This window comes from Rhinolophus ferrumequinum, chromosome 2 (genome assembly GCF_004115265.2).
Source record: "Rhinolophus ferrumequinum isolate MPI-CBG mRhiFer1 chromosome 2, mRhiFer1_v1.p, whole genome shotgun sequence".
Taxonomy (NCBI): domain Eukaryota; kingdom Metazoa; phylum Chordata; class Mammalia; order Chiroptera; family Rhinolophidae; genus Rhinolophus; species Rhinolophus ferrumequinum.
The window spans coordinates 55,147,127-55,160,753 of NC_046285.1; positions in this window are offsets into that span (position 1 = coordinate 55,147,127).

Below are 13,627 nucleotides of genomic sequence, written 5' to 3' on the forward strand. Positions count from 1 at the left end.
TTTAACAAATATATACAAGCCTTCTAGTTTGAACTCTGTAAAATGCTGCACATAGAGATAGAAGATGATCTAAAGTGAATAAATATTCTGTATTCGTGGATTGGAAGAATTATTATTTTTAAGAGGCCAGTTCTCTCAACTTTGATCCATAGATGCAATGCAATTCCATCTAAAATTCCAACAGGCTCTTTTAGTAGAAATTGATTCTAATATAGAAATGCAAAGGATTAGAACGTTCAAAACAATTTTGAAAAAGAACTAAGTTAGTGGACTTACACTACCAGTTTTTAAGTCTTACTACAAAATTACAGTAATAAAGACAGTGTAGTATTGGCGTAAGGGAATAATTCAGTGGACTAGAATAGGGAATCCAGAAGCACATATATACGTTTAACTGAAACTTACACATATACATTTAAATATGCCAAGGTAGTTCAATGGGAAAAGGATAGTCTTTTCAACAGCTGAAGAAACTATAACTCATACATTAATATTGTGAGTGTGAAATGTTACAACCATCTCTAGAAAACTGTTTGACAGTTGTTAATGTTAAATATACTTACCCTATAACCCTTCACTTCCTGTAAAAAATACGGTTTGCAAAGAAAATACCACCTTGTATTGGTTTTCTCCTAAAGAGGAGAAAACCATTTCATTTCTGCCTCATTTTATTTGCCTCGTTACTCCTGCTGTCCTCACACCTCCCAACAAAGTGTTAGCATCTAGTAAAATTTGCCACAAGTTCTGTTTTCTAATGGCCCCAGGCAAAGGTAACTGATACAAAGGATGGCCTCAAAAGCCAGTCCTCAGGATAAGATTTTGGTATTAGATCACTGATTTTCTGGAAGTCAAAGCAACTCACTCCACTGCTCTTGTTAAGTGGAGTGGCAAAAATTCATGGCCTGTAATAGAATCACAATTATTAAAGCTTTCACCTTTGGTTAAGTGTAATAAAATGGAAGTGGAAAGAAGGGCATTTGGAGGTCAAGTGGCTTCTCCACTTGATTGGCATAGAGGCATTTGTAATTACAAAGCTGCAAGAGCTGCAAAAAAGAAGTGCAGACTTGATGGGTCTCCTAAAATGAAGGAAAGGAATTCATCCCTGAGGTCTGGGCTGAGGATATTTGGGAGTTTGAGCTTCCTAAATTCCCTGATCTTACAGGACCAGCAGAATCAGAACTTTCCACTTGCCAGAGGAAAACAGCCTAATCTAAAGATCATGTAATAACCTCACTCACAGCAGATGACTTGTAATATGACCTTTGGTGTCCTCGGGGTCTATGCCTACCATTCCTTATCGCCTCCAGGACTGATTCCCAAAGTCAGGTGTTAGTACAACCTGCATAGGGAAATACAAGCTTAGGAATTTGCTGGTATGGTTTCTTGAAGCTTGGCAATGGTGATGGTCTACAGTAAATGGAGATGCCAGAACATCCTCCATTACTGAGGAATTTGACAGAAGGTTCAGGGAAGCGGAAATGTTAGGATGGATTTATTATGCAACACCTGAGAACTATCACCTAAAGGCCAAAGGATATTACCTTCACTAAGGCAATAATGAATGCACAGGTGAGGAAGGCTTTGCCAACCTTTGGGAAACTCAGTAGCAGCCACCATCACCAGTGGGAATGCTGCTATGGAACTAGGCTATCTAATATATATGAAGAAAATGGGATTCTGGAATGGCACAGGCAAAGTGCAAAGTTAATGTACAGAAAATCTTGAGTGGCAATCAGGAGACTTTGACAATCACAGAACTATGGTGATGGGTAATAGATTGTGGTTTTCCTAGGAATAACAAAGATGGACCATTGTAATATATATGCATAGTTGAGTGAGGGAGATAGGAAGAGAGAAGAGAGAGAGAGAGAGAGAGAGAGAGAGAGAGAGAGCGCCTTGACATCAAATGCCACATTGGAAAATTGGTCCTCTCAGTTTCCATATCTAAATCTGGGATACATGTGTCTTACTAGAGTATTGACCCTATTAATTGAAAGGGAGACTGGCTCCCCGAAGTCTACAATAAATTTCCTCCAGCCTTTCTCATAGGGACTTGTAGTCATTTGATGAGATAACTTATCCTGGGTAATTTCCAAAAGACTGTTAGATACAAGATCTGAACTGACTGATATCAGGGGACCTGAAATGCCATCTTAAATTTCTGATGAGAGAGGGGTCTTACAGAAGACAGGTGTTAACTGAAGTTTTGATCCAAGTCTGTCCCTCAGTGGGCTCACTGTGTCTATAAATTAGCACTGTATGCATTTCCATAGTCAACAAATGTGCAATCAGGATAGATATATTTATTTAGCCATTGACGGAAAATTTACATTGATTTTCTGACCTTTGGAATAAGAGACAACTGGGGGGGCCAATTGAAAGCTTCTATAGCTGTACTCCTCCATTCCAAAGGTACATAGTAAATAAGAAACAATACCACATTCAAAAGGAATCGAAGAGATTTGAGCTACAAAGATTTAAGAGATACAGCAAAGTTAGTCACCAGTATCTGTCTGACTTCTGTAAAAACCAACTGGATCATGGTAGATGACGGGAGAGTAATGTAAATTTAACAGGATTATAACTCCAATCATTGATGTTCTACCAGATGTCAAGAATTGTGAAGGGTCTGAGATTTTACTGCACTTGCCATCTAATAGGTTAGTTAGCTTGTCACAGTTTCACGTATGCTGGCAGAAAACACAAGATTCCTGGGTTAGAGGCAAAAGTAGTTTATTACTCACAGAAATAGCAGTAGATAGAACATCAACATTTGCACCAGTTCCCCAAGGCCCAAATCACACAAGATAAAGCATAGAGGGCCAGGTGATTCCTTCACACTCAATGGGGTCTGTTACAGGAGAGGAACCTCAAACCTAGGGATCCCTAATCTTGTATAATGGGCAGTAAGCCTACTTGACCTTTGCCTTTATGAGAGATATGATCTTATGTGGGACTGTAAACAAACTGTCCTGCGGGGTGTCTGGCGGGGTCTCTGCTCCCGCTCCCCACACAAGAACGCAGGACATGGTGAGGCCAAAAAGAAACACCCACGGAGCCATAGGTAAGGGAGTCATACCACTATACTCTCTCTGGCAGCTGGGTTGGAGAAACAGGAACCGGGAGCCACACAATTCTCAACCCTCACTGTGCCGCTTGCAGGCTCAGCCCCCATCTTCTTGCTAGCCCCCATGTTCTGCTAGCCTAGCCACGGCAGTTATATTAGTGCCCAATGGCTCACTGGTTACAGCTGACGGCCAACTAGCCACAGCTGATGGCCATTTGATCACAGTTGATGGCCGTTTACTACCTGAGCCAGCAGCTTTCTATGTGAGGCCGAGAGCCTGGAAACTGCTTTTTGGGGCTCTGTCCCCACACAAACCTACTATTTTCTCTGAAGGGAGGTACTTTCTCTATCTTCCACGGCTGTTTGTTAAACAAACATCTTTTGTAAGATGTCTAAAACAAAGAAAATCAGTGTCTTTGCTCACAAGATATGTTGAAATGTGGGATATCCATTGAGAACTAACTCTCAATATCACATGTATTATCTTTATTGAAGCATATTGACACAGCCTCTGACATTTGGTACATACTGATATCAGATTAATGGTACCTTTAGCATGTAGATCAAATACAGTTTGCCTTTACATGACTATGTTAACTGTCTTTTGTAATGTAGTCCTCAGGTATCTTAACCATGATCATTCTCACATTCTGCAGAATATCCCAGTGGCCCACTCTATAGACGACATCATTATTATTGACTTGATATGCAAGAAGGGTCAAGTATATTCTCAGTACTCTAGGACATACGTGTGCCAGAAAGTGGAAATAAACTCCACAAAGATACAGGGGCAATGTTTTTAAGGTTTGGAGGCATTTGGCAAGGCTTGGAGACAGTTTTCAAAAATTGGGGAGAAGGGTGGCATTAGGTGGGCAATAGACTAGGGGTAGAGGCCAGGGTAAAAATTAAGCACTATAATTCACAGGAAAGCCACCTTACAACAAAGAATTATACAACCCCAAATCTCAATAATGTCAAGATTTAGATTGCTTTAAAGTAATAATATGATGTTGCTCCTTGGAACTCTTACATGACAAAAAGAGATACAGTGCACGTGGGCCCCTTTGCATTTTGGAGGTAACATTTACAACAACTGGTAATACTACTGTGACCTTCTAAGTGAGTGACTTAGGGACTGCAAGTTTAGAATGCAGCCCAGTACAAGAGAATATGCTGCAGTAGTATGTCCACGTTGCAGGGCAAGCTGTCCTGCCACGTGACTCACATTCACGTGGCTCAGCCCTACCTTCATCCCTGGCCCTAGAATTTGCCTTGCTTCCAAGACACAGAGATTTTAGCGATACTTTCTTGCCATTCCCATGCTGATAAAGACCCCATTATTTCTGTTTGTCCCAACACAAACGAAAACAGCTCCTATATAAGGTACTGACTAACAAGAAGAGACCCCTGGAATGGCTAATTGGTGGAATGAAGTTGAGGAGGTTCTAGCTTCCCACTGGATGCTTTGGAGGTGGAAGGTGAATAGTACAGCCTGAAAGTGCAGGGAAACTTTATCCCAGTTCCCTGGGATAAATCAATTAGGATACAAGACATGAGGTGGAGACAACAGAGAACCTCTTGCCCTTCCAATCTACCATGGACTGTTTTGATGCGCAATGATTCTCTGAAGTCAGTTTAGATTTATCCTGCAGGACTCAACAATTGAGCATGCGTTCATGTGAGACTGTAACCAGCACAGAAATACAACACCATGTATTTGGTTTCCCTCTTTCCATGTATTACATGGTTTTTTTTTTGTCTTGTGCTCCTTTGTACTGTAGGGGAGGCAAAATTGTACCTCTAACCCTCTTAGGATTTTTGGCTGGGACTGAGAATTAAATTGACATAAACAGATTAACAGGAGCAAAATATATATAAAAAATATATTTAATATAAGTTTTACATGACATAGAATCCTCATAAATAAATGAAGATCCAAAGAAGCATTTAGATTTAAGTGCTTATAGATACTGAATTGGACAAAGACTAGTACATTGTGAAAATGTGACAAGGAAGCGGGTCCTGGGCTAGGGTAGTTAATTGGATAGAGAAGTGACTAGAAAGATAAGTGTTAGCTTAACAAGGTTTATTTTTATAATCTCCCACAGTGACAAGAATATTATTTTTTCCTCTTGGTGTATAGAGGACATCTTCCATGTGGGGATTTGATCTCCTGCTTTCAGGAAGAAAAGCGGGAGGTCAGAGACTCTTTCTTGCACCTGCTGTTTTTCAGGTGTCATTAGCTCAAAATAATCCTTATGTCAAAGAAGCATATTCTCAAGTAGCACCTTCTGCCATCCGTCAGTACCCTCCAATAAAGTATTAGCATGTAATTTTGCCTCAGGTTTTCTTTGCTAAAGGACTCAGGGTAAAACACACTGTACTAGAATATGGAGGGCATATGGATACATGGTCAGCAAGGAGACTGTAGAGAAAGGTCAAGGCTAGATCATGGAGAGACTTCAATGTTAAGCTAAAAATTCAATATAAGCTCGGGTTGCAAGAATCTATGTTTCTGTATTCATGTAGTGTGGCAGGAACCAAATTCTGCATAAATAAAGTGACTCAGTGCCTGTCCAGGTATTCATTAGCGAATTAAACTGGGAGTGAAGAATTCTAATTCTCTCTCTTCACATAAGTTCTATGAATCTCTCTTTCATTTAATTAGGTGGTTTGCACTCTTAGTCCTGTCAGTTACCCATCTCTCATGTACTGGGAAAGAAAACTCTGCCAGAGGTGAACCAAAGCTTCTTCAGGGAATTAGTTAATGAGAAATCTGAAGCAACCTCAAGCATGATAATTTCTTCTCCTTCACAGAGGAGACTATTTAGTGCTCAAGCAGCTTACAAGCCACCAAACAGGTCTTCTGTACTATTATCTATCTCTATGGTGCTTAGGTAATTTATGAAACTAACATGAAGTCTGGTTGCTATTGTAGATTTTTGACTTAATTTTTTTTGGGGGGGATAAGAATAGATATAAACTAATGAAACACATGACAAATAGATTATTTACAATTTGTAAAATGTGCTAGGGTTCAATCATCATTTTGCCTAATTTACAGATGAAACCAGTGAATACGTTGAATATATCTCTGAACTTAACTTGTGCTTTTTAGTTTTTCAAGGAATGTAGCCTTTCTTTATTTTATAGGGTAACTGAGGGGAAAAGATAAAAGACATTAACGTATCTTATGTTTGGTGAGTTTCTGTGCAATGGAGTTTTGAGGTTATAAACAAGGTGAGACAATTATATTCACATTGCATTGAGGTGTTTTCATTTGCTTTCTGCAAACGCACACCTTGAGACAAGGATTTGAGTGCAAGTAGTCTATTTGGGAGGAAACACCAGAAAAGATTGATGGGGAGAAGAGAAGTGAGCCTGGGAAAGGAAGAAAGCCAACAGAGTCTGTTATCATGCAAGTTACTACTGTGAGCAACTGGAACATGATCCACTAGAGAACTTGGAGTGACAATGAAAAACACTCTTCAGCGTTGTCCTGATCAAGGCCAAGGAAGCTAGCATATTTAGTTTTCAAATCTCTGTCTTTCATTGCACGAAGTCTGTTTCAGGGAGCTCTAATAGATTTCCTTTTAAATCCATCATCCAAGTATGTCTTCTGCAATATATCCTTCCTCAGTGTAGGATCTGGTACCAAGTTGGACCCAAACACGTGTGTCCCACTCGATTCCATGTCTGGCTACAGAAAAACTATAACCCCAAATGGCTTGATTGTGGGTCAAGATCATGTATATACTACTCCATGGACAACTGCTCACTGTGTCATCAACCTGAAATACTACCAGGAAGAACACTGGCTGAAGAGGAAAATGATAAAGAAATCAGGACTCACAGATTGTCCTGACATTCCTGAGCAGTGTATCACAGATTGAATTTAGGCATTCTGAATCCTAGCGATGGACCCTTTTCACTATGGAACACAGATTCTTGAATGATTTTATCCCTTGTGTCGTTTAGCTCACTTATAGTCACATGGTCGTGGATAAGTAGGTATTTGTGAATTACTGTGAGATTTTTAAAAAGGGAATGGGAATGTGTTTCTCGACACGGCTATACAAATTCTTGGCTTAAATTCTCCCTTCCCAGAGGGAATATCTGTTCAAGGGACGTAAGGGGTGTCTGATGGAGATGTATCATACCAAAGCTATGTGTGGAGCTGAATCCCAGCAGCCAACAAAATGGATTCTTTCTATATAATCCACCTTCAGAGACTCTTTTCCTCTCAACCCACACGTCTTAGCAAAGCTCCCAGTAAGTGCCAATAAATTTGAGTTCATCCTGTAATAGTAGTTAATGGACTTATGAACAGCTGAGCTGAAAAGTCATACCCAAACAGGAGTTACAAATTACACAAGCCAGGATAAAAGCTTCATAAATATTGACTCCGCCTAATGGTTTCTGTCCAAGGGGGAAAAGAAATCTCATTATGATAATGGCATCTTTTCCCTAAAGCACTGCTCTTTGGATTGAGGTTCTATAGATGTAGTAATATCACCAGAATTTAGTTAATAAAACTGAATTATTCAATATTTAACTTCATCCATTACTAAATATATCAATAACATAGCCAGTTTCTCACAGTGAAATCTTGAAAAATATTGTGGTGAGAAAAGAAGGGAGATTTGTAGAAGGCAAGGTAGCATTGTGAATTAACTAGGATTGAGCAAAACGAATTATATGAAGCCAAGCACCTTTGAACAATGTTATTGCTTTCCGTTAAATCTTCATGCCATCAGCTAGAAACAGACAGATTCTCCTGTTGGTTTAATTAAGGCTCATGTAAATCCTTAAACCTGTATGGCCACCCGAAAAAGACTTGCCGGAATCCACATAAGGAAGAGACAGATCAGTCAATGAGAGGAAGGTGACATATTTTGGGTAAGCATCAAGTCAATCATATAAATGAAGAATATTAAGAATAACCTACATATAAATGAAAGAATAAAAGAATAACCTAGAATACAAGCAAAAGAAAAAAACAGTATTTACTAAGGAAAAAGAGTAACCATTCTATGTTAAACAAAGTAGTGACTTTTTCATAATTCAAATCAATGAGGCTACTGTGGATTTGTTATTGTGCTAGGTACCATGCTGGGAGTGAAAATGTATGACAAGAATCTTGAAGTATCTTTTTAAAAAAGAACAGTAGGTTATAAGAAAGTGTTCTGCAGGATATTGCAACAGAATGTTCAAAGGGAAAGGAGCTCAGGTATAATTCACCACAATATCTTACCTATTAGAGACTGAAACCCAGAGTTTGGAATCCCAGTGTTACATGGTAGAGGCAGAGGTGTTCATTTCTTTTTTTTTTTTTTTTAATTTATTTTTAATTTATTGGGGTGACAATTGTTAGTAGAATTACATAGATTTCAGTTGTGCAATTCTGTATCACATTTCTTTTCTAAAGTACGTGATGGAAGAATATTTAACCTGGCTGACTACCAATGTAAATATTTCTTTAAGTGCATTATTATGATGAATAATCTTTTCTTAAAATTAATTTTCTTAGTAAATAGAAACTGTTTAAATTAGCATATTCAATAGTGGAATAATTATTAACTTTAATCAACATTTATAAGCACAAACTATGGTGCAGATGCTAAGGTAAACTTTTTATATCTATTTTCTCATTTAATTCTCACCGTAGGCTGGGAGGTATAAATTACAATGAAAAATGAAGCATTGCTATCCTTATCCTCAAAAAACTCAGATTCAGAGGGAGACCCAGACACAACTTAATTAGTAACAAATACAATGCAAACAAATGTAATAACATGTATTATGTTATGTTATAAATATATGAAAAATGAAGCAATTAATTCTGCCCTAAGGAGATCAAGGGATTCTTAATTTGAAGATATAATCTTGAATCTCTGATTTTTTTTTAAAATGAGTTCCTAGGTAGACAAAATAAATACTAATCTTCTAGACAAGAGGAACTGTGTGAACAAAGAAATAGTCTCTTGAAAGGATTCTCCCATCTCCACTATATAAGTGAGACGAGGTCTAAACCAGCTGTCAGGATAAGAGAAAGGAAAAAGCTGTACTCAGGGTCAGAGAAGACCAAACAGGACTCCAGAGATTAGTTCTTAACAAGAGTGAAGTCAGGAAAATGGTCAAACATAGATGTATTACTCAATTAATCAGATAATTTTAAAGAGAAAACCTTTAGATTAATCTGCAGTCCAAATCCAAAAGGCGCACACACAAAGGAGAAAAGGCACAGAAGTTATAAGGAGGCTCTTCATCATAGAGCTTATCATAGAAAAATGCTTTTTGCTCCTGAGTTCCTCTGGAAGGAATCTGCAGAACACCTGCCAGTTCTTTTCTGACATCTCTTGGTATCAATGCTCTTCTTCCTCACAGACACTGACATTCTTTCTCAAGCACAGCAAGTATCATCACAGTTCATTGCCTGATCTATACACACATTGAGGTGTTCACATATTGTTAGTTAATTTGCCTATTAAATCAAAGTCATGTTTGGTTTACCCTTCACCTCACTTGCTCAGTCAGCTATTCCCTCCACCTAGGAGAAAAATAAAAACAAAAGTATGCCAGCTATTGCTTTCTCATGTACTATCGTCCTCTGGGAATTAAGAGTGTGAATTGAAAATCTTGGCCCTGTCTCGTTTTGGGGACATGTGTCTTCCACTCTTCTTGAGAAGCTTTATTCTAGGTCTAGAATAGTCAGGACCTTCCTTCATTCTATCTGGTGGAATTTGAATAAGTCAAAATAATTGGAGGCACACAATCACAAACAGAACTCCAAATTGGACTCCTATTCTACTAAATTTTTCATTTCTTTAATCATTAGATAATTTATGAGGGACTGTTATGGGCCAGAACCCATCCTGGTTCCTAGGGATATCGTTATGAATAAGGCAAATAGAAGCCATGGCATATTGAATCTTATAGTGCAATGGAGACAGACAATGCACACAACATACATAAATAATTGATTTAGGGCTGGGACATGAGCTCTTCAGGAAATGTACAGTGCAATGAGAGGCTATGACAGGGGGACCCAACTAATTTGGGGCAATCAAAGGAGATCTTGCCAAGGAAGCGACAATTTTAAGTGAGGCTTAACATGGACTGTGTGTGTGTGTGTGTGTGTGTGTGTGTGTGTGTGTGTAAGCGGGGAGAGGGGAGTAGTGTGCCTCCCTGCAGGTGCAAAGTCCTTCTGGCAGAAAGTAGCTTGATATATTTGAAGAAGTGAAAGAAGGTCATTGTGGCTGAATTGTGCTAAGGGAAAGTAGGGTCTGGATAAAATTGAAGATGTAGGTAGAGGCAAGAAATGCAGGACATTTTAGACCAGATTATGACTTTCAAACTTTATCCCAAGTGTAACAGAAAAGAGTTTCAAGTAGGAGCATTGCACACTCGTATTTGCATTTTCAAAAGATGACTCTAAAAGCTTTGTGGAAAATTGATTGAAGGGCAGCAAAAGTGGGTACAAGGCGACTTTGGAATAAGGGTATTTCAGTAGTGAAGGTGTGAGATGATAACTTCTTAGTCTAGGGAGGTGGCAAGCAAGATAGAAGTGAAAAGACTTAAAAATACTTGAGCATAATTGACAGAAATTTGTAATTGGTTGGAAAAGATGGGAGTAAGGGAGAAAAAGGGATTTCTTGAATGAGTAACTGAGCCATGTTACTTACTCAGGTAGTAAATATTGGAAGAAAAGTGAAATGTTAGAGTGAAAATGAATGGTTCACTTTTGGATATGGTTGAGAATCTTGTAAGAAATATAGGTATATACTCAGAAGAGAGGTAAGGAGATAAGGATACATTTTGGAGTAACTGGCATGTAGATAGTAACTAAAGTCATGTATTTACTAGGAGAGATTAAAGCATGATAAGAAAAGAGAATATAGAACCAAACCCTGAGAAAGTTTATCTTTTAAAGGTCAGAGGAGGAGGAAATTATAAAAGAAACTAAAAAAGAATGACTAGTGAAATAGGAGAAAACCAGGGAGTTTTTTTCAGTGACAAGAGTTTGGTCAACCAAGGTGATTCTGCAGAGATATTCAGGAAAAGGAAGACTGAAAAGTATTCATTGGATTTAGCAGCAGTGAGTGAGATTACTGGACAGGACTTCAGTAATCTGGAAATTATTTCAGGAAATTTGGCCTTGATGGGATGGAGAAACTGGGGACAGTAGGTGGCAGACTTTGTGAGTCCTATCATAAAATGTATTTGTTGTTTGTTTTAAGATGGGAGAGAAAAAGGTTTGTTTAAATGATAGTGGAAAATGGAGGTCCTGGATAGAATGATATATCATATTGCCGTGGTAGCTGAAGGAAGAAGATGAGTTTATAGACATTTATCATAACCAAGAGCTCCTGTTGGCTAAGGAGTCTACCTTTTAAACTGAGGCCCCAAACTTTTTTTTGACAGCTTCTTCCACTGGTTTCAACTCTAAGAGTCTGGATTCCTACTGCTTACAACATTTTTAGGCTTAGAGAGTCTTTTTTTCTTTTTTTCATAGACATTGCTAATTTAATTTTTCATCCTCTAATAGACCCTGGATTTTGCATACAGCTTTTCCTCTCTTCCTAGTCCCATAGACTATATTTCAGATGATTTCTTGCTCAGTGGATTCACCTTAGTTACAATTCTGAAGTATGTTTCTTTATTTGTATTTATTTGTTTTTTAATTAAAGTTTATTGGGGTGACAATTGTTAGTAAAGTTACATAGGCTTCAGTTGTTTTATTTTATATCATACGCTATAGATGTAGAGCCATATATTCGATCCTTGACTTGAAGTCCCCTTCTGGACCTGAATTAAAGACTCTACTCATTTCTACTGAGGCATCTTCCATGCTCTGAACCATTTTCAAAAATGATACTTGAAAACAGACTAAACTCTCACATTACAGTGTGTTTGTTCATGACAATTCTCGCTGCCATGCCCATCCACTAGAGCAAAGCCCATTCTAGATGTTAATTCTAGCTGATGTTCAATAGTTAGCACATATGTTATTATTATTAATACTATTACTGTACAATGGATTCTGTCAGGGAAGTTTCTATTTCTCATGGCAATTCTTTAAAAAGATGTGACAAAATATCTGTGTCTTATTTCTAGATTTAAAATATGTATAATCAAATTCCAGGTGATGGAGACATTACTGCTAGCCTCACAGAAATACATAGGCTTATAAAGAAATACTATGAATAATTGTATATCAATAATTAGATAACTTAGATGAAATGGACAAATTCCAAGAAAGAAACAAACTGCTAAAACCAAATCAGAAAGAATTGGAATAGACCTATAAGAAGTAAAAAGATTGAATTTGTATTTCAAAAACTTCCCACAAAGAAAAGCCTGGGACCAGATGACTTTCACTATTGACTTCTATCAAATCTTTGAAGAATAAATACAAATTCTTCAGAATCTCCTCAAAAAGATAAAAGAGAAAACATTTTCCAATTCATTCTATGAGGCCAATGTTAGTTTGATACCAAAACTGGACAATGCCATAATAAGAAAACTAAAGAACAATATCTCTTATAAATTTAGATTCAAAAATCCTCAATAAAATACTAGCAAACTGAATCTAGTAACATACACAAGGGATCATACATCATGACCAAGTGGAATTTATCCCCAAAATGCAAGGTTTGTTTAACATATAAAAATCAATCAATGTAATACACCATATTAACAGAATAAAGAACAAAACCACATTATCATCTCAATACATGAGGAAAAGCACTTGACAAAATCTAGCACTATTATAAAAAACATAAAAACAACAAAAAAAAAACATTCAGCAAACCAGGAATTGAAGGGAATTTCCTCAGTTTGGTAAAGGGCATCTTCAAAAAATCCAGAACTAATATTATAACTAAAGATAAAAACTTGGAAGCTTTCCCCCTAAGATCAGGAACAAGACAAGAAGATCTGCTCTCATCATTTCTAATCAACATTGTACTGGAAGTTATAGCCAGAGCAATTAGTCAGGGGAAAAAAAAAAAGACAGAAACAAAGAAAGAAAGAGCACTCAGATTGTAAAGGAAAGAGTAAAACTCTATTTCTAGATGACATGATCTTCCATATAGAAAATCCTAAGAAATCTACATACAAACAAAAAACCTGTTAGAGCTAATAAATGAGTTCAGCAAGGGTGCAAGATACAAGATCAATATATGTGCGAACATCAATTGTATTTTCATATCTTTGCAATGAATAATGCAAAATTAAATTAAGGAAACAATTCCATTTCTTATAGCATAAAAAGGTAAAATGTTTAAGAGTAAATTGAACAAAATTAGTGTAATATTTGTTCACTGAAAACTACAAAAAACTTTGAAAGAAATTTAAGATTTAAATATTTAGAAATACATCTGTATTCATGGAATGGAAGACATAATATTTTGAAGATGACAATATTACTCAAACTGATCTACAAATTCTGAATTTGTAGGGGCAATTCCAATTTAAATCCCATTTTCCCTTTTTAATACAAATTAGCAAGCTGATCTTAAAAATTATACGGAAATGGAACAGATCCAAAAAAGCTGA